Genomic DNA, 23700 nt, shown 5'->3' with positions numbered 1-23700 from the left:
AAGGTCTCCGTTCCAGCTTAGGAAATACTGCTTTCGTATGTCCAGATATTCTTCTCTACAGGTCGCAATTCTCAACCGATTCTCGTGAAATTTTGTGAGCAGGTTCGATGACTACTTAAATATATTTTTTGTAGATTCTATCTTTGATTTTTTTTCAAAATGGCGGTGCCGTACATTTATTTAGTTTTAAGCAATGCTTGCGAGGTTTCCAGCTCAAAGAGCCACTACCTAGTGTTTATGTCTATGTGGAGTCATGAGGATATATGTTAGCGTTGCTTGTTCCATTGTGGCTTTAAAACTCTTGAAGAGCTTTTGGCGAATGAATTATCAATTAATTACGAAACAATACTGATATAAACTGTAATTTTAACCGAATTTTAAAGAAGACAAGGTTTTGTAAACAAATGTATTGTTGCACAGCTAAATAATCAGAAACCAGCTGTTTATTACAGTATTAGTATCTGTCTGTACGTATCGAGACAATGGAGGAGTCATCGGCGACCTGTCGCGGCGCGGCGGGCGGCCTTGGTTCAGTTCCTAGCCGGTACAGGTAAATAATAAGGACTATCGACTTCATCAACTATTTATTTTATTTTATTTACGGTCAAGAATTTTGATTTCTATGTTACTCTGTACCGAGTCATAGTTAGGTTAGTCACGAGATTTCGTTATCTGCTTTTCTATCCCTCGAATCGCGAATATGCAAACGTAATATCGTTTTTCGTGTTTCGCGGCAGGCCCTCTGTACTGTACCTAATGCTCTGCAGAGCAGAATAGACATACATATTATATGATGGCGACTCCCAGCAAGACGATAATATACCTCTAATTATGCGTATGTATAGACGTTGACAGTATTTATTATTTGAATGTCTCTAATTGTCAGTGAATACATTAATAACAGTTAATAACGCGCGTTAGTGTTAGTCAGCGTGTACGCGTTGTGTTCAATTTTGAATTCAACGTTCTTTAACGGTTACCCTTTGCTTGTCAGCTTGTCACATCATAAAATCGAAATGTTTTTATTGTCGTTTCTAACAATCAAATATGCAAGAGCAATGGAATGGCTGATGACTAAATTTTAATTTTCGTAGTTCACAGTAGGCCCTTATAGACCTAGATCTCTAAAACTGTGTCGTGTACATAATTATTATTTATACCGTAGCTTGACTTATGATCCTTATAGTGGAGTTCCTAGACTTCAAGAAACCCAATATTGCCAGACTAAAAAGTAGTACTGTTAATCCCACCAGCCCTTTGAATTTCTGCTTACAATTCTCATACATTTGCTATTAAAATCTGACTTGTGAAGTGGGAACCCGTGAAACGCGACGCGTTATTATGGAAAAACGTGCATGTACCGATTTGTAACTCCGTGTAATACCTAAGTAGTAGGTAATACTATTGCGATGTAATCTTATTTGCATGGAAGGGGATAATTGCATTAATTGGTGACGAAGGTGAACTGCATTCCGAGTCTGTACTGTACCCCATCGTTCTTCTTATAATTTATTAAGATATTCTTGATTTCCTAAACTACTTCAACCCTCATAATATCATAAATGAGAAAGGAACTCTGTGTGTCTGTTTATTACACCGCTGAAATGATTTAGATAAAATTTAGTATGGAAATGGTTTGAGGCTCGAGCTCGAGTATCTTCTTCCATCTCTCCATTCCGTTACCGTCATACAAAGTCTATGAGAAATGGTAACAAAAATCTTGGGACGCGTTTTTTCTCTTATCAGGATCGAAAGAGCTCATGTTTCTGAATAGAAATAACATTACGTACAAATTAAAAAAGAAGTGTAGTGTAGGTACCACTTTGAATAAGATGGCCCTACTACATCAGTATTATTAGCATCAAACCTCTAGTTTAAGGACCGCGCCGGTCTAGCGTGCGAGACCGGGCCGGACCCGGGCGAGGCGTCCGACACGTCACTTTCTATGACGGCTTTCTATCACGTGGTGATTTTCATAAAAAACAAACCGCCGGAAGCTCCGGCCCGGTCCCGGCCCGGTCTAACGTGAGTCATCGTTATTCTCTTTATTTTTTACATCGTTTAAAATGACAATAAATTTGTATTATTTGAACAAACTGATCACATGTGAGCATTAGGTACACATATTGTCGGAATGCCGTCGCTTCCGAAGCGCAGGCGCACAAAAAACAGGTCTTGATATATTTGTCCAGCCTGTCGCGTAATGCCGCCGGTCCTTGACTAGGGTTCTGTAGTCATGGTTCATAATGAATTTGAAAGTGGAAAAGTTACTGTCTTGGGTGTGACTAACTCACGGCTTCTGGATCGATTCTCCAGCGCTCTGCCATCTGAGCCACCAAGACCTCATCCGTAGAGGCCGTGAGTTCAAGCCTCAGAGCCTCTCCCTAGACAGTATAACCCTCTTGTTTTTATCCTAGAAATTAAATACGGAACCTAGTTCTCCTAGCTCCGATCACGCTTGACGAAACTAACTCTTGGATCGAAGGTTACGGGTTTAAGTATTGAACTACGAGTGTCGCTACTGAATGGTGGCGGTGTCACAGTACACAGTAAAGTTACACAGTGTCATAATTCTAACAAACGAAGGTGTATATATGTAAGGTGTACCTAGGTTTATTTATAATATCATGTACCTAATATTATTAGCAGGTACATATTTGTATCTAACATTAATAAATGAATTAAACAAAACTGTTTATTTTTATTTGTTTACGAATATTGGTGTCATTATCAGCACTTTACGTTGTACAATTACAATGGAATGCATAAAATACAACTAGGCGTCTAGTCTAACCTACACGTACAATACTTCACGCACAATATTGTATGAAATGAAGCCATACATTATTATATAGGCGCCTAAGGGCGGGCGTCCGCTAGCTGGCGCGGTTGCAGTTGCACGGAGCGGGCGAGCGGAAATATCTGTTTCCCCTAACTAAAAAGAAAATTTACACAAAAAAAAAACCAAATTATTAGGCATATTTAATATTTAAAATGTATTATTGGAAAGTTGATAAATAGGACAGACCCTTTTTTAAACATTTGTTGATTATGAAATACTTTATTTTGATCATGGGTCTGATGATTTGATTGACTCTAACTACATTCATTACTTAGTTCTGTTTTACAAAATATATATCTTAGCAAACGTTGTGCTTTGTGTTGGCGAACAGTTTTCATAATAATTGTGACTCACAATGTTCGCATCTCATGCCGAATATTCGGTCGCCGAATATTCGGTATTCGGCCAAAACCACTATTCGGGGCATCTCTACTGTCAATACACGAGTACTGTGCCGGTGTTAAATCGGTAGTTAAAAAGAGCAAGTTCGGAAATGCTCGGGATGGCTCGAGCCGCCTGCGCACCTGTCATGGCGTCGCTTTCTCTCTTTTAATAAAAGAACCTAACTTGAGCTAATCTCACTTTGATTTTAGACGCTATCATGTTTGGTTTAAGGTTGATATTAGAATGAGAAGGCGTAGGAACTAAATGTTTTTTAATGTGAAGGGTTGTTGATTTTTGTTTTTGATGTTAAGGTGACAGGTTAGTTTAGGAATTTTAGAAATGCTTACAGGACGGATTGATCAGTTGTCGGATTTTATTACAAGGTTTATTATAGAGTCGTAAAAATGTCTCAGATGACAGGGGTCGCGAACTCTAGCAATGGGGTATTATAATTCACGTATCTCACTTCTCACTCTAGCATACCTACATATACCTGCCTCTTGATGTCGCAGGAGGACCGTGGGCCCGATTCGGATTTTGAAATAGACATCTGTTAGATATCTTTTAGACATCACCAAGATACGATAACGATATGTTTAAGATCTAACCTGTCAAATTTGACATTTGCGCGATTCTGGAGATACTCTTGAACGATTTTCACAAGATATGGCTTAGAGATCCAATTCACATCTAATAGATATCTAACTCTAATAACTCTATCTAACGTAAAAGTGACATTTGTTGCCCGAATTGCGCTGCAAAAGAGAACTAGTTGAAATCTAAACTATAACGTATCTAGAATGGATCTAGTACGTGTCGTCTCTTGTGAATATCTTGAAGTTCTAATACGGCAGCGTGAGTTTTCTTCACTGTCATAGGAAATAATGGAAAAAATGATTTAAATATTTAGCATGATACATAAACAAAAGTCATGTTGGGTAACAGAAACCCTGGAGGAATAGGACTTGTAGGGAATTCTCATATTGTTCCGCTTCCCCTGAGCAAAATGAACTAATGATTCACTTATCCAACATCCCCTTACTTAAACGTTTCTCTTACTATGAGTATAGCCATATTAAAACAAATTTCGCCCTTCTTTTTTACACCTGGCTGGTAGCGAATTTATGGTTCCCCAATAAATATATAAGTAGGTAAGTACTTAAATATCTAACAAATTATAGTTTAAATCGATTAACAAATTAAAAGTATGTACATATATAAGTACCTAAACTCACGGAACTTCCACACTATTCGTTTAAATCTGTAAGTAGGTGGGCGTTTTTTTTGTTGTCCCCTACACTTTTTTTCAAATTTGGGATTTTTTATGTTATTTCTACTCAGAATCACGAGCTCTTTCTATCCTAATAGGAGAAAAAAAGTGTCCCAAAATTTCCATACATTTTTCGATCTTTCCATTCCGCGACCGCCATACAAAGTCTATGAAAAATGGTGACGTAATGGAAATAAAAACCTTAGGACACTTTTTTTCTCCTCTTAGGATAGAAACAGCTCGTGATTCTGAGTAGAAATAACATAAAAAATCCCAAATTTGAAAAAAAAGTGTAGGGGACAACAAAAAAAAAAGCGGCCAAGTGCGAGTCGGACTCGCCCATGAAGGGTTCCGTATTTAGGCGATTTATGACGTATTAAAAAAAACTACTTACTAGATCTCGTTCAAACCAATTTTCAGTGGAAGTTTACATAGTAATGTACATCATATATTTTTTTTAGTTTTATCATTCTGGTATTTTAGAAGTTACAGGGGGGGGGGACACACATTTTACCACTTTGGAAGTGTCTCTCGCGCAAACTATTCAGTTTAGAAAAAAATGATATTAGAAACCTCAATATCATTTTTAAAGACCTATCCATAGATACCCCACACGTATGGGTCTGATGAAAAAAAAATTTTTGAGTTTCAGTTCTAAGTATGGGGAACCCCAAAAATTTATTGTTTTTTTTCTATTTTTGTGTGAAAATCTTAATGCGGTTCACAGAATACATCTACTTACCAAGTTTCAACAGTATAGTTCTTATAGTTTCGGAGAAAAGTGACTGTGACATACGGCGGACAGACGGACAGACAGACAGACATGACGAATCTATAAGGGTTCCGTTTTTTGCCATTTGGCTACGGAACCCTAAAAATGCCCAGGTACTAACCATAATAATGCCCATAATCCAAAACACAAATGAAATCCTACAGCTGTACAATAAAATGTAACTGGATGATATCATAGTAGTTTCTACGAATACAAATTATAAGCTTGTCAATTCTATCAATTCATCGCCAGCATGTGGTCCTTTAAAGGATGACTCACGCTAGACCGCACCGGGGCTGGGCCGGAGGTTCCAGCACTTAGTTTTCTATGGAAAGCACTATGTGATCACTGATCACCATAGATGGTAGGATCCTAATAGATGTGTTATACGCGTGCGTCCGTGAGGGACAAAACATAGGCCATGCGACACTATGATTGGTCGAATTTATTTGTTGCCCACCATAATCCATAGTAATTTATGGTGGGGAATACAAAAAATGTAAGACTGTGACGAGGACAAACAATAATAGCGCTTTCGCTGCTACTCCTGAAACTGAAACTGAAAGATACATAAGACTATCCCGTTCGGGCATTTCCCCCACCCCTCATGCCTGATCCAGTTAAAATACTAGATTCATGGTGATCATCGATCCGCCGTCATAGAAAAACCGGCCAAGTGCGAGTCGGACTCGCGCACGGAGGGTTCCGCATCATTAACAAAAAATAGAGCAAAACAAGCAAAAAACGGTCACCCATCCAAGTACTGACCCCGCCCGACGTCGCTTAACTTCGGTCAAAAATCACGTTTGTTGTATGGGAGCCCCACTTAAATCTTTATTTTATTCTGTTTTTAGTATTTGTTGTTATAGCGGCAACAGAAATACATCATCTGTGAAAATTTCAACTGTCTAGCTATCACGGTTCGTGAGATACAGCCTGGTGACAGACGGACGGACGGACGGACGGACGGCTGGACGGACAACGGAGTCTTAGTAATAGGGTCCCGTTTTTACCCTTTGGGTACGGAACCCTAAAAATGACATGTCGGATGCCTCGGTCCGGGCCCGGCCCGGTCTAACGTGAGCCATCCTTAACTTGAGCATGATAACACCTATTATTTGGAATATGTACACGTTCATTAAATAATATTTGATTTTGGCTAAGTCATTCCTTGGTTTAGCCTGGTTTAGCCGTTAGACCAAGTACAATAGATGAGAAAAATGTTGTGTTATTCTTATTAGTTTTAAGTTTGAGTCTTTAAACCTATTCTAGACTTCTAGAGTTACATAAAATGTCGTACCTATTTAATGTTTTGAATGGTAACAGTAGCAATTTTTTTTCTCGATTTACAGGTAAGTACATACCTACTCTGTTTGATATTGACCTATTAAAAAACCCCTTTATGTCTACGTGATCATGATACGCGATGATGTTTGAGGGCCTACCGCGAATGTCAAAAATCAAAATTTCGTTTTCTAATTCTATCGCTCTTGCATATTCGACCGATAAATAAACAAATAAATTAACGAATGAAGAGGTTCGCGCTTGTGGTTACTTCAATGGTTCTTGAAAACTTTCAGAGCAAAACCACACTTACGTACATACCAGACCCTATATTGCAAGCCAATTCGAATGTAAGCTAACATTGACGTCAGAATGATATCTGAATGATATCATTTAGTTATCGTGCGTCACGATCGCGCTAATACACGGACTTGTCCGACGACCGAAATGCGATCTTCAATAATTCTTCATTAACGCATTCACTGCCAGGGCCTAGGAACAAACTTGTATGACGGTCGACGCACATGTGCGTCGGTGGCAGTGAATGTGTTATTTTAGATGTCATTCTGATATCACTATAGTTCGAATGGCCCGGTGAACAGCCAGTTCTCAGCCCTCAGGGCTCCACAATTAGCTCTTCCCATTGAGATTTATGTGACGCGGTCAACTCGCGCAAGTGGATAATACCGCGCATGGGATTCGACTCTTGCGCAATGTTTGTATTGATGATGTTTAGATCCATGCTTTCATAGGTAACTCTTAAAATAATAATTTCATGCAGGCTTACGACCTATCTACATACTTTTTTTATTCTAATAGGATACAAAAAACGTGTTTTTTCCCATTCGAAAAAGCTCGTGATTCGTAGAACTAACTAGAAAAATATAAATGTATGTATATCTGAAAATACCTGCCGACCCTAAAATGTAGGGGTAATGTTTTTTTTTCTCAAAAAGCCCCCATTTTCCCTATCAAGTACCTACACAAAATTAGCTGGTGGAACACTCGGAAAGTCGGAACAGATGAAATGAGTGAGTGAGTCAAAGGTCAGAATGGTGGAATATATTCCCACTGAATTGCTTATTTTTTTTATTATGTTTAAACAGATTTCAATAAGCCATAAGTTGTAGGAATTGAGCTTTATCGGCATATATTGCTATACATGTCGCAATGACAAACACTAAATAAACGTTACGACAAATAGCGGGACATATAAAAAACTAAAGATAAGTCATCCAATTGATCGGTCTACTGAAATAAATGCTTGTAAACAAATTGTAGCCATCTGCTTCGTAATTATGGGTTAGCGAGTTAGCACCCATTTAGCAGACGGATCGCAAGTTGAGGGCACACTATGCCACAGAGGCGGCGCGTCTAAAATAAAGCCCTTGCTACACCGTCGCCGACAAGCCTTCTAACCGTCTGTCCTTGGTCTGTCCTTGGTCAGTTTTGGTCAAATTTTGTTGGAAATAGGTAACTGTCTACACGGTCCGTCCAGACCAAGGCCACGCGGTCTGAGGGGCTTGTCGGCGACCGTGTAGCAAGGGCTTAAGGATGACTCACGTTAGACCGGGCCGACCGCGGGCTGTGTCCGGGCCGGGCCGGGCTGTGTCCGGGCCGTGATCACGTGATGCTTTCCATAGAAAACGAAGCGCTGGAAGCTCCGGCCTGGACATGGCCCGGTCTAACGTGAGTCATCATATACTCAGATGCAAGCCAGAACGAATCTATTTTGTTGGTGTTGTATATTATGGTTGTTTTTATGAGCTGTAGGAAATGTTTTGTCTGTGATAAGGGACCAGACCGAATTTAGTGCTTTGCTCCTGAATCTGTTGGGGACCATATAAATCTGACCGCATATGATGCTTCCATTTTTATCAATTACTAGCGACCCGCCCGGGCTTTGCACGGGCTAACAAATTGTACATAAACCTTCCTCTTGAATCACTATCTATTTAAAAAAACCGCATCAAAATCCGTTGCGTAGTTTTAAAGATCTAAGCATACATAGGGACAAACAGACAGCGGGAAGCGACTTTGTTTTATACTATGTAGGTAGTGATTTTTTTCATTCGGCACTCTCGCACTTACATGTGGATTTACTTGAAAGATTACAAAGCTTGAACGAGTGAATCGAACTCAAGAATGGGTCCAATGGCTGGTAAGGGGACAAAATAACACACACTGTACACAATGGAATAATATGCATTAAATGCTCCTTTTGAATCTAGCTAAACTACGAATGAATGCAAAATAACGACCTATTTCTGCGCTCGTTGTGTTCCAAACCCAATAAGTTCGCAGTTCGCAAAAAATGACCCATATACCTCGGGTCATCGACTCTCGGCAAGTGGCTACTTCCTGCGTGCGCGCACTTATTTGTGTCACAACCTCGCAACTAATGCAAATAATCCTGATCTAACATAGAGGCTGAATAAGCTGGATTTGGCCGGTCGAGGTGACCGTGATACGTGACCTAAAACTCATAAGTGATGTTCAGAAGTTTATTTTGATAGCCATGTTAAGGTTGGCCCAAATGTCCCAATGCATCAAAAATATAGCTGATCACTTGATCAGACTACGCGTCAAAATGTAAACATAAACATTTATACATTTTTTTAAATATAAAACCAATAAATTAAGTACAGTCAGCAGCAGAAGTTGCTAAGCGGGCCATGTGTTCAGAATGATATTGACGCGACTTTATTGTTAAGAGAATGAAAGCGTGTCAAGGTAATTTTGAACACCTCGCCCGCTTAGCAACTTCTGCTGCTGACTTATGTAAACCAATAATCATATTTTTTAATATAAATTATACTAGGATCTCGGCAATAAATGCTTGCGTTCAGAAAGAGAGATCGTCTGTGTGTAATAGAGTGTTTGAGATAAAACTCGAAATAACCGATTGTTAGCTATCGATGGTTTGTAGACTACTCTACTCTACTGGTCACTAATAAACTTATTAAGTTTGGACTTATTGTCCCCAGTTTCTTGCTGTCTAGGAAATAGCTCCCTTAAAAACAAAACTAGTCATAAAAGTTGCCAGAAAGCATCATCATATCTTGATATATGTTATACGAGCGCCAAAACATCTTTAATCTCAACAAAAATGGCCGATTCTGACGTAAATTACACCTAAATATGGCTGCCGCCTACTGCTTGTCATAACTAACTCTTTTATTCTTTTATTCGCATTTTTATTACCTTTTGTTTGACAACGCAAGGCTATCTTTCATGCAAGTCTTAACAATGGAAATGGCGTTAAACTGTATTCTTATGCTAGTTAGCTGTATTCTTATCCATGTTTGTGCTAGAGTTGATAATATTTGCAATTTTGAGATTGCACAGGTGCGCGGGTCCTAAAAACGTACTTGTCTATAATTGGGAGCTCGGCTCGTTGAGCTCTTTTACTATGCAATAAAAAAATAAATAAAAAAAAACATGCTAATAAAGTGGCCACCGGAATCTGCCAGCCTGAGAGTTTATGTCCGTAATATTCACTTTATCAAAAATTGGTCTTAAAAGATACTCGTAGGTAACCTATTCTTTTTAGGGTTCCGTGCCCAAAGGGTAAAAACGGGACCCTATTACTAAGACTCCGCTGTCCGTCCGTCCGTCCGTCCGTCCGTCTGTCGTCCGTCCATCCGTCCGTCTGTCACCAGGCTGTATCTCACGAACCGTGATAGCTAGACAGTTGAAATTTTCACAGATGATTTATTTCTGTTGCCGCTATAACAACAAATACTAAAAACAGAATAAAATAAAGATTTCAGTGGGGCTCCCATACAACAAACGTGATTTTTGACCGAAGGTAAGCAACGTTGGGCGGGGTCAGTAAAGTCTATTTTTTTATTCGGTAGACTGAAATGACAGTTAATAGTATGGACATGAAATGTCATTTCATACTATTAACTGTCATTTCAGTCTACCGAATAAAAAAATAGACTTTACCTACTTGGATGGGTGACCGTTTTTTTTCTTGTTTTTTTTGCTTGTTTTGCTCTAGTTTTTGTTGATGGTGCGGAACCCTCCGTGCGCGAGTCCGACTCGCACTTGGCCGGGTTTTTTTTTGTAACCATATCTTAGTAGTGACTAACGGAACCCTAAAATGTTCACTTCTCCAGTTAAAAACTCTTCACATTTTATCCTCGCGTATGACTATGCAACACGTATAATGTAATGTGCCGTAATTATGACATACGTCACGCGTCATCAAGTGTGCGCACGCGTCGAATTGATTAGGCGCAGCCCACAGATCACTTATTAGACGAAACATAAGGCCTCGTAAAGCCTACCGTGCATTATGTCGGCTGAACACTCCGAGAGACCCCGAGACAGGCCGAGAACGAGTATGTAAGTACATACTGCTTCCTTCTCATCTTACTCGTTTCGGCTCGCGCTTCTCCGATTGAATTGGAGCGGTGCCGCAGCGAGAGGCTCTCGATGAATGTGTACAGCCGGCATTACACTTTAAACACAGCACTCTTTAATCGGTATTCAAGGAATTAGAGCCTAAATCATTGTATTGTTTAAAAACGGACAAATATTAATAACAATGATAATATCTAAAATAAGTAAAAGAGCCCCTATGTATAGGGACTGCTAAGTTTTAAACGTTTCAAAATGCGGAGCCTGTTAGTGGTGGTCTGTAGAGCAGGCGCACAATTGACCTTAATCTAGGCGGCATTGTGATTTCGTGCAAAACAGTAGGTGGCGCGAATTGGTTAAAAAGAAGGTTAGGTTCCTTACACTTAAGAGCCATGGTTGTGATTATTCATTAGCAATGGAGAATAAATTAAATCGATGAGTTAATTTAATTTACGTTTGACAATGGGGATTGGTGTATTAGACGTAGTAGCGACCACCGTAAGGCGAACCCTCAAACATATCATATCCAGAGATAATCTAGGTAATGTTTTATCATGATCTATATGTTCGAAAACTGGTAATTACAAGTCTTAAATAATACACAAGAACATATAAGTACATAGTTACTACTATTTTATTATAGTATTTTATGCAACCGTTGTTTAAGAGAGGTCTAAAAAGGCGAGTGGCGTAAGTAACAATTTGAGTCGAAGCCGAAAATTGTTAATAAAGACGCCACGAGTATTTTTTGACTCAGTTAAACAACGTTGTATACAAGACTTTTTCTACGACCAAGCTTGCACTTACTTTGAAATAAATTTGTAAGTTTCTTTTATGTTCAGTTTTAAGCGTCAATGCAATTTAGGTACTGTTCTCATTCATAATTTAGACATGTCCAAAAAATACAATATTTATACCTTAAAAACTACTACATTCAATAACCCCAATTCAACATATTACAATAAGCGTCAATTATATGTTTCTTGTAAGTTATTTTTTTTATCAAATAAGAAAATGTTCTTCAATGTCTAAAACCTTTATTAACCGTCATTAGGTTAGGTATACATTGTCTTCATTAAAATTATCTATCTATCTCCTAGTAAATAATTCGTCTCTTACTTGCATTTAACCATATTAGGAAATCTGACGTCAGTCATTCGTCCCTGTGTTATTTTCAGTTAGTAATTGGTTGTATAGTTTAATAGCAAGCTGCAGAGTAATTGTGTGAGTAATTCCGATCATTATGTATGACGAATTGTATTGAATTGGTTATCCAATAGGGCTTTAAGTGGCCACGAAGTACAGACGGGAGGAGATTCCAAATATGTAGATAGCGGGATTTCTTACGTTTGTTCTCACATAATCTGGGTGTGGCCTGTAACACGAGCAAGTAATTAAAACATAGATTGTACTCCTCAACACGGTGACACTTTTGTTCAATAACTTTTCAAAACTATAAAGTCTTTTTAGACTTCCTATTTTTCATTAAATAATAATATTATGTTCAATGTACGTCATCATAATTGTTATTGGCGTTCTTGCCTCGCCTTAAACAACATAACAAAATTCATTGCGTCTTAGAATTGCGCTCATAGATGTGTCACACTTTAAAGTCTTTAAACCCTTTTCTTTTAGTCTAAGCTCCTCACAACTTAATAAATCGATTAAGAATTTAGGATCACCTCCGCTCTTCCTTTAGTGGTGCGTGTATTGACCCGCGATTAGACGCAGGCGCATCTAACCGCTATTTATACAACTGGGTCGAGTGCGGCGCCAGCCTGCGCTCAGGATGTGTCACACTTTAAACCCCTTTATTTTGGAGACTCACTCCTTCATTACAGAATAAGTAATAGTATTTCATACATAACGGACGGAGTTCACCCCGCGCCGAATGGAATCACCTCACCCCGCGGCGGCAGGTGGTCTACCTAAAGGCAGAATCTCAGTTCGACCACAGAATGAGTAATAGTACTACCGTACAGAAAGGACACTTCCTACAAAACCGAAGTTTGACAGCCATTCACGGTCGAATCATGATATCCCTTAACTTATGGCACTATCCCTTTCGGCTATTTAGGGTTGTCAAAATACAAGCTCTTCTTCTATCTTATCTGTGGTCGTGCACGCAAAGGGACGTCAAATTGTGTCAACCCTAATAATTGCTCGGAGCAATGCTGAGCCGAAGGGAGCCGAGTTTGTCCGAAATCAGGAGTGTCTCCCCACTGGTTCAACTAGCGATGACAGACAAGGGCGTCGTCGCCAGCTGACTGTGGAATCTTGATTATACGTAAGGTCGACCGGGTTAAATGCAACTATGGGGTAATTGTGTCTATTTAACTTATTTTTTTACAACAACGTGAATTACAAAAGCTCCCGTCGTCTAGTAATAAAGCCTGAGCTACTTGGAAATGAAACGTTGCATAGTAGAGGGCGTTTCGACCAATCGTATTCGAGAAAGAACGGAGAGACGCAATAACCCCATAGTTGCATTTACCTCGCTTGACCTTAGATATGATTGACACAATATAATTTACACTGATCTTCACATCCCTAACATTCAAATAAATATTATAAAGGTTTGTTCATTTTTCAGTACAAACATATTGGATCTACTACTATGATGATAAAACTAGCGGACACTCTCTTCGGTAGCTGCATGGTACAACAGCTATGACGTGGTCAGCACTGATAACAGTTTTATCAGAGTAATCAGATAGTGGTGATAGCGATAAGGAACGACCTTAGCACGTAAGCCGCGAGTATCTACTCTACACTCTACGCCAGTGGTTCCTAACCTTTTCAGTCCGATCACCCCTATGACTAACTAGGGAACCTGATTTTACCCCTCCTCCCAATGGTAATAAAAAATAAAACGTGTACGTTTGTTGTATTGTTATATTAGGTTAGCTTATTACCCCCGTAAAATACCAGTTTTACCCCCATGGGGGTAATTACCCCCAGGTTAGGAACCACTGCTCTACGCCATAGATTTGCATATTTAGGGCCACCCCACACTAGAGTATTTTGAGCGTATAACCGATAATATTTGAAACTATGATGACATTTTGTGAACCATGAGCTATGTAATCTAAAGGATTTTTATAGTATTTTATGCAACCCTTGTTTAAGAGGGGTCAAAAAAGGCGAGTGGCGTGAGTAACAATTTGAAGCGAAGCCGAAAATTTTAATAAAGACGCCACGAGTATTTTTTGACTCAGTTAAACAACGTTGCATACAATAATTTTTCTACGACCAAGCACTTACTTTGAAAAAAAAATTGTAACTTTAACAAATATTTTCCATTCAACAAAAATAATACTTTAAACAAGTGGAATCATATAGGACATATATGTAGGTAAACAAATCAAAAGTATACAGCTAAGATACGCGATCCGGCCACCGCGCCCCGTGCCCCACGGCCGGTTGGTCAGCGACACCTTCTTGTAACTCATGAGGCCCTGGTACTTGCTCTTAGTTAAATTACAATTTTGGACAGTTTTTTTCTCGATTTTGGCCACAGTAGCCTATGGAGACTAACAAGCAACGCTAAGCGGTGTTCGTAGTCTATGGATCTTGCTATATTACGGGTGTCACATGCGCGTTTCTGACTTCTGAAGCAATTTTATTGTTTCTACTAGTTAGTACTCATCTGTCAGAGATGACAATTAAAATTAGGTTGGCAACAATGTATTTCATACAATATTTTTTAAGTGGTGATTACACGAAGTATCGTAAAAGTACCAAAAAGATACTGCGTGTATGCACAAATACTTTTTTGGGGAATAGACTAAAGCTCGACTAAAGACTTGTCTTGACAACTATAACATAGGGGTTTAAAGGTGTGTGTACGACCTTTTAAATGACAAATAAAAGTACGGGAGTAGAAAAAATAATTTATGGTTGAACTTCTACTAATTTTCTTTCGCCCTATTAAATTAAAGGGAAAGAGCTATAGAGAATAAGATATATTTCATCTTTCACATAAGGAACAATGTCTGGCCCTACTAAGTGGTAATTAGTACATTACGATACAAGTGCGAAAAGTAGGAAATTCATTACCTTTTTACACGTGTATTGTACAACGTTTTACACAAATTGACAGTACATATGGCCCTTTAAATTTTCCACATACGGACGTATAGTACTAGATACGGCACTAGGGCGGTAAATTAGCACCATAATATGTACGTATTTACTGTAATAGTTATTTGTACAACAAGTGATCAAAGTTTGATATTTCTTCGAGTGCTTATTTTGGGTCCCGTGCAAGCGAAAGATTCTATAATAGATTCACGAGCGTAGCGAGTGAATCTAATTTAGAATCTTGAGCGTAGTAAGGGACTCAAAAGCGCACGAGATGTAAATAACTTTGATCTCGTGTAGTACACAACATTTTTCACCTCAGCGCAGTGAGAACATACCTATTAGACAACTTGAAAAATGTAATCCTTCTTCATCACTTAATACCTGCACTCATGTTTTCTTAAGATATACAAACAATTAAGTTTAATTACCGCAATGGAACACAAAAACAAAACGTAATAATAAATTCCAGTAAAATAATATAGAAATAACAAACATTAACTGACACTTCAATCGCCAACATTGACAACAAAAAAAATCTTTGTAAGATACGGTCCGAATTGCGGATACGTACTATTTGTCAACTATGGTAGAAATTCTTAAAAGTAAAATAATTAATTTTGCGTGATGATCTGTGTATTTTTTGAGTTCGTTATTTTAATTGTACAATAAAATACCTAAAATATAGTATTTTATCAGTTTTTATGAAATCTTAAACTTTATTTTTATTTATTAATTATTAAGAATTCATACTCGTACGTGGTTTGGAACGATTCGGTCTGAAGTTTTTCGGGGGTCTATTATAAACTGTGAATATACTGTTGAATGTCGTTTTAACTTTTTTTTGTCTGTTTCTTTTTGCTAACAGTGTGAAAGGGACAGAGATAATAGAACCCAAGTATTTCGAACTTTTATTAGACCCCGCATGCTGAAATGACATTTGACTATAAAGGTCACTTGAATGTCATTTTGTCTCACTCAGTGAGCAAAATCGCATTTTGCTCACTGTTTTTAAGAATCAAAGTACCCTTGTTCGAGCTGCTGAGGTGAAAATAATATTACAGTTAGCTTTACCTAAATGTTACATACGCATTGTACACAACTACATTCCTATTTCAATTGCAATCCTCAACTCAAAACAAAACCTATTATGATGTTAAACTGACACGCATCTCAAACAATCCACTTAAATTATAAAACGACTTATCTAAATACTGTTAATATTACTCTTAAGACATTTCTTAAATTACTGAGTCGTTACTGTCACTCAAACAAACATATCATCCTTTACTCTAATTACCAGTAAATAAAGGCCTCTTCTTCCCGTTCAAATGTATCTAACACCTTTAAGAAACATAGACAAAGTTATGTTGGTCATAAGCGTAACGGCCAGTATAAGAAGAGCCCTATATCTCTTTACATTTGTAAGTAGTGTTCTTTGGATGCAGAGGTCTACCGGGTTGTATGGTTACATGAGTTTCATGGTGTTTTGTAAAACTGTCACGACTCGCAGCCTGACTTCCGGTGTTGACGTTGTATAATGACGGGTTTGCTCGACGCGTTCTGAAGTCCTATATAATATATATAATGGTCAGATACACACGGCTCAATTCGAAAAATAAAGTCACAGCACAGTACGATACGATATCGAACTGTCTGTAACAAAAGTGACATTTCTTCAACCAAAAACATCACTTTTGACAATGACAAATCGATATCGTATCGCTGTGACATAGGTATATTATAAACAATAGTCGAACTGGGCTGTTAAGATAAAATGCACATAGAGCGATTAAGTATGTAGTAAGTAGGTCTAACTGTTATAGCCATGTTATTAATTTACCTATGTGTTTTTGTAGTTTTTGACCACCATTTGTCATGTTAAAAAAAAAGCGGCCAAGTGCGAGTCGGACTCGCCCATGAAGGGTTCCGTATTTAGGCGATTTATGACGTATAAAAAAAAACTACTTACTAGATCTCGTTCAAACCAATTTTCGGTGGAAGTTTACATGGTAATGTACATCATATATTTTTTTTTAGTTTTATCATTCTCTTATTTTAGAAGTTACAGGGGGGGGGAGTCCCCCCGGGGGAGACACATTTTACCACTTTGGAAGTGTCTCTCGCGCAAACTATTCAGTTTAGAAAAAAATGATATTAGAAACCTCAATATCATTTTTGAAGACCTATCCATAGATACCCCACACGTATGGGTTTGATGAAAAAAAATTTTTGAGTTTCAGTTCGAAGTATGGGGAACCCCAAAAATTTATTGTTTTTTTTTCTATTTTTGTGTGAAAATCTTAATGCGGTTCACAGAATACATCTACTTACCAAGTTTCAACAGTATAGTTCTTATAGTTTCGGAGAAAAGTGGCTGTGACATACGGACGGACAGACAGACGGACAGACGGACAGACAGACAGACAGACATGACGAATCTATAAGGGTTCCGTTTTTTGCCATTTGGCTACGGAACCCTAAAAATGTCACGCACTCGCCAATATCATCACTAGCAAAAATAAACTTTATTTCAAAGCTTGAACGTTCAGTTTATTTTGACAGCGTACGCCATAACACAAACTTATTGGCTCTATGGGTACGACAACTCATGTCGATTTTAACGTAAAGTTCTTGACGTTCAAAGAGTTAAATATTGTTATATTCATTTGAGTCACTTACAACCATATATTTATAAAACTAATTCTCATTCAAATAAAGTTGTGGTACCTACTACCTACTTTAACTCATGTGGTATTTAACAATAAAGATTAGACGAGCCAATAGCAATCGTGTTTCTACAAATTACATCATTTGTATGACTGGTTCTAATGACTAATTAATATATTGATATTGCATTGGCTCTTATCAAATCGACTAAGCGTATAAGTACAGTCAGCATCGTAAGTACAGAACGCACACGAGCCTCAAGCATTTTGTACTTAGTTCAATTTTCTTTGGTTAATCTTCATCATGTTAAGGTGTACTTTAGTACCTAGATTACGACTAAGTATTGACAGTATTGTATACTTCGAGTAAGTCTCCGATGCGATAACTTTTGAAATTACCAACGCGTTTTGAACACATATTACCTAAATCACATTTACAACTGGGTCTAGCCGCGACCACGACCAGCGAAACCTGTGTCGAAACTTCGGTAAATAAAGGTAATAGAATAAATTTAATTCGCGATATACCCGGTTGTAAATGTGCTTACCAAGATAATCTTTGACGAAATAGGTATTTCGATATTTTCTATTATAATTTCTGTATGAACTCTAACCTTTGTCATACACGTGTCATTCCCTACGGTGTTCCTCAGGGTGTCACCAAACTTTCATTTGCCCTTGAAATACCACCAATACTATCGACCTTACTTTCTACATTATGCAACCCACCCCATATATGTCCCATCCTATTTAAGGCACATGACAAGATTGACAACTCTCAAGATTATAATTGACAGGTAGTCTAATGTATATACATTTATGGGGTACCGAAATCGAAAATTATGGGGTACGGGAGATCTTTTCGTAGAAAAGGAGTGTGAAGGTTTCTTAGAAATGTTTCGTAAGAATGTTTTTATAAATTGTAATGCGTCCTATCCTTTCTAAATGAAGTAGCGATTAAAATAATTAACTTACATCAAACAGATATAGCTGGTATTGGTTGGAAGCTTATATACCATAGATGTATTATTTTTAAAGATGGAGCGTAAGCCACCTGTCACCGTAGCCTCACACACACAGACACATTTTATGTACGATTTACAATGAGGAACCAGAGGCATGTGGCCACGACGATAAAGTCATATCGATAAACTATACGGCCTTTTTACAATTTAAATTTTACTTGAAAGGATCTAAACTATCTAAAATGAACAGATAACTATTATAACATTAATTTAGAAGTTCTTTACTTATAAGTTGCTCTTAATTATGACCCCGTTATAATTATTTGAATTATTGTCTAAAGGAGGCATGGAACGCCACATATATGTATAAATGTTACATTAAAACCAAATAAAATATGTTTTTCGCAATAATAGAGTTTATTATTATATTATAAAATTTATAAAGTATTCATTATCCATTAGCATTTCCGGTTGTTTATTTTTAGTGAAGATATCGAAGCTTCAATTAATCGCTATTACGTTCCGCTGTGTAGAGAGTATCGATATATAACATGATTAAAATCGACAAATCTACATCCCTAGAAACGTGCAATAAACTCACACATACACATTTTAACGCACACATACACAGCTTGCCCACCACCAAAATGGCTACGGCTTGACAGATAAATTTTGTACTGAGAACCGAGAACGTTGGGGCCTTGTTATATACGCTCTATCAAAGTAAATATTATGCCCTGACATGTATGTGTTGCTTGTTGATGTTTTAATCAACTATGTTTATTGCTTGATTAAACCCTAAACCATATACAATAAGGCTTGATTACTCTCTGGATTGAAACTTTCAACTGCCATTTAAGCTTTCAACTTGAAAGTCAATTAATTTGCAAAACTTTTCGTATTGGAACTATGTATATGTTTGCGCTTTGGCAATAGCTGTAAGGTGTAATTTATTATTTGAAATAGAGTCTGGCTAGCCAAAAATTGTTGACAGATATTTCGTTGTTGGTGATACAATTGTCTATGATTTAAAGAAAAGCTAAAAGTCAGTTGTCAATAATTTATGTCATTCATTCAAATTGTTTGCGGTTTATAAGGGGTTTATTTTAAATAATATTAAAAATGTGTATACTGAGTGGGGTTCGCAAACTATTATTTAAGCTCGTAAATAATAACGAAAATGTGCGAAGTCGATTTGTAGCGTTGTATAACGAAAAACTGCAATGTTTACAAGTCCCAAACAAATGTAAACAAATTAGGAGGTTGGTGCTCTATAAATATTTTGATACTTAGCATTTAACATATTTGGCATAAGTAGTAATTTTTTTGGTGATGGATTAATATTACGGTATTTATCGAGCTAGGTCTTATTTACACTACATTTCATTTTTCGCCTTGTTACAATGGTATATGGTGAGAAAGTGTTAACATATATGTGTTTATCGTTGACTGTACTTTACATAGTGGTAGAAATTATGTGAGCTGAGTTTGAGTGCACGTCAACGTATATCTAACTTATATCCTTAGGTACCTTGTACCTTACGTGTGCACAGAAAACCAAAAATATTTTCTAGTATCAAAACTATAATTCCTACAACACAAAGCCCACCACACCAGCCCAAGATTTTTTGAATTTCCCGCCAAACATTTGTGTAATATTTCAGTAGCCAGACTCTAATAAATAATAAATAAATGTTGCCAAGTGAATTTGAGGGGAGAGTCAAATTATAAAAAGAACGATACAAATATTTTGCGGAATACAATATTACAATCCGCCAGTTTTATGATACGAGTAGTAGATAGTAATTATGACTTGTTGTGATTCAAGAAACTTAAATCGGGCCCAAACTTAATTCCACAAGGTATTTGATAAGACCGCCTGTTGTTTACCTCTGTTTTCTTTTATTGAGGTGTGCAATAAAGAGTATTTGTATTGTATTGTATTGTATTTAGCGTAAAATCTGAACGTTTTTCAAGTATCAACGATTTTTTTTCTAACAGTTATTTTGTATTTGTTTCAGATGCAGCATAAGGCAGTTTCAAGTAAGCATCGACAACAAAGACCTTGGTGTTCAACATTTGCATGCAAAAATGCTACGACTAATTAATCTTCATTTGATACTGCACGGGCACTAATCTCTACGTGGATCGCGTCCAAATCAGAAATGCAGGAAAATAAAGAATTCTTTGAAACCAAGTAGGATTTCAAACCATTAAGTTATCGCATTAAGTCCGCCTTTTGTACAGTAAGGTTTTTTTCTTTTGTGCAATAACGGTTAAATAAATAAATATATGTATTAAAGAGTCGTTTAAGTAAGGGGATTTTTAGAAAATAAAATACATTGATTTTTTCGAAAAACTAACAACTTTTGGGTTATTTGACTCAAAATCACGAGGACTATTGATTAAAACAAAAAAAAATCCCCAGTTATTCATACAAAGTCAGTTATATGGGACGGTCAGAAATGTCACAGTGGACCAATGGAGTGTAAACAAAGAATATTACAGTGGTTTTCTTATGAAGCTTATATGTTTAACAGGATGTTATCCTTTATAGGGTTCCGTACCCAAAGGGTAAAAACGGGACCCTATTACTAAGACTCCGCTGTCCGTCCGTCTGTCACCAGGCTGTATCTCACGAACCGTGATAGCTAGACAGTTGAAATTTTCACAGATGATGTATTTCTGTTGCTGCTATAACAAGAAATACTAAAAACAGAATAAAATAAAGATTTAAGTGGGGCTCCCATACAACAAACGTGATTTGTGACCCAAGTTAAGCAAAGTCGGGCGGGGTCAGCTCAGTACTTGGATGGGTGACCGTTTTTTTGCTTGTTTTGCTCTATTTTTTGTTGATGGTGCGGAACCCTCCGTGCGCGAGTCCGACTCGCACTTGGCCGGTTTTTTAAATCTACCGACATTTCTCATTTAGACTTTATAAGAAAAATTACGTAACTGTCTCACTACTGGGGCCCGTTTCTCAAATGCTTTGTAACTTGTAATACAAGCGGATGTCACTTTTTGGCAGTTTTTGTTAGAAAGGGACTTCCACTTGTATTATCAAGGCACGAGCTTTTGAGAAACGGGCCCCTGGAGATTACGTTTTGACGTAATGTCGATGAGTACCTCAAAAGGAAAAACAAGACCCTTAGACTCAACAAGACCTCTCATATCTGTCATCTGTCACCAAGATACTCATAGCGTAATCCGGTCAAGTAAGTTACGCCGTAAATATTGCAAATACGCGGAAATATGACTTATGATTTTATGATAAAGTGTATTCAATCTATTTGTAGTCTACATAATGTTATGGTGCGTTGAAGCAAGATTATGATAATACAAGACATATTTTTACACATACCGCCTGATTGTACTCGTAATACAACCGTAATACACCTATATTAATATGCATTCCAGATTTCTCACAGTGACATTTTTACTTACTCATCAATAAATTCTAACCGCCTGGCCACGACATTGCGCGACTGGCTTTGGCTAAGGCGACAACCATAGGTTGGAGCGAGACAGCGATCGGACCTTTCGTTCCCACCTATGGTTTTACCTTAGCCGAAGCCAGTCGCGCAATGTCGCGGCCAGGCCGTTAGACTTCTTAGAGGCGTCGCAATAAATCTAGTGGGAGTTTTGTGTATATTAGTACATTACGATACAAGTGCGAAAAGTAGGAAATTCGCATCGGGTGCCGATAAATTGAAACACAACTGAAGGGAGTGTTTTAAATCGACACGAGTTGCTAATTACCTTTTCGCACGTGTATTGTACATCGTTTTACAGTAATTTTCGACATGGCACGTGTTGTGGTAGTTACCGCACCGGGGCGGTAAATTAGCACCATATGTAATGTACAAGAATTCCTTACATAATAGTTGTAGAATCCACTTGTTTTCGGATACTTCATGTCCAACGTATGTCAAATGTCAACTCAAAACGTTTAAATTTCATAGAAACTGTGGGCGTCAAATAATCCATACAAAAAGTTTGTTGTTTCACTTTCCCTCTCAAGTCTCGACTATACCCTTGTTCACGTTAACTGGCAATTCTTAAACCTTATTACTTTAGATATAAAGTCCATAAATGGGCAATTAAGATGATGTGGTGTGGTACTAGAGGCATTGGCAACTGTGGAGTGTCAATTTCAAGTGTGAAACGGTTAGTGAAATAAAGAAAAAAAATCTGTTTCTGTCAATTGATAATACATAGGTACATGCTGCTCAAAGTAATTATTGCCTACAATTGTTGTATGGCATATAAGATTTTGTTTAATTTTAGCGTACAAATAACATAATTTATCAAGTATTAAGTCTGGTAGCTATACCTACTGGTCTTTTTAAGCATATAAGCGTGACGTATTTTTAATGTCTATATTTAATCTTATCGATATAATGATTTTTGATTATCAATCCATATTATCCATATTATGATATCGTATTGCTGATAACTTTGATAACAGTAAACAATTCAGCAATCTTATGCAATACTGATATTTTGATTTCATGTTTATTTTGTTTCATTCTGGAAAATTGAAACGCTATAAGCGCTCTAAGTACTAAGGACTTATTTATATGCACCCATGCATAAGTCCTCAGTACATTTTAGAGCGTTACATATGCATGTATGATTTTTTTCGTGCCATTTCCTAGTTACAACAATTAACTACCTACTATACGTACAGCAAGCTGCAAAATTACATGGACACATAATAAATGAATTAAATTTATAAAGTGGGCATGGAATCATATAGGTAATTTTTTTTTAAATTTGAAACATCCTATACGGCCGTGAGAACACTCCGGCGCATCAAGCAGACTTGTGTAATGTTTGAGCGTCAACGTTAGCTCTTTATGTAATGTTTGCGTTTTATTGGATTTTCGGGTGCGAGATTATCATGGATTAATGACGAACCAATATTAATAATGACAAATACCACGTCAATCAAATTCAGGCAATATGTATGTACTTACTTTACATGACATAGTTACTTTTGCAGAAAACCGCCTATACATATACCTATATCAAATAGACGCGACAATGGATATTCATACAAG

General features: G+C 37.4%; 1 protein-coding gene across 1 annotated transcript in view; it reads left to right on the top strand.

The window, feature by feature from the left end:
• The first annotated feature begins 20658 nt into the window (after positions 1 to 20658).
• LOC134653787 (inverted formin-2) overlaps positions 20659 to 23700 on the top strand; it is a 66382-nt gene continuing 63340 nt past the window's right edge. The window contains exon 1 of the mRNA XM_063509185.1: positions 20659 to 20680. The gene's annotated coding sequence lies outside the window, so the exon portion shown is untranslated. The remainder of the gene's footprint in view (positions 20681 to 23700) is intronic.

The sequence above is a fragment of the Cydia amplana genome, chromosome 1, assembly GCF_948474715.1.
Source record: "Cydia amplana chromosome 1, ilCydAmpl1.1, whole genome shotgun sequence".
In the NCBI taxonomy this organism is placed as follows: domain Eukaryota; kingdom Metazoa; phylum Arthropoda; class Insecta; order Lepidoptera; family Tortricidae; genus Cydia; species Cydia amplana.
Note: the sequence above shows the minus strand (reverse complement) of the source record. Positions and strands in the feature narration are given on the sequence as shown.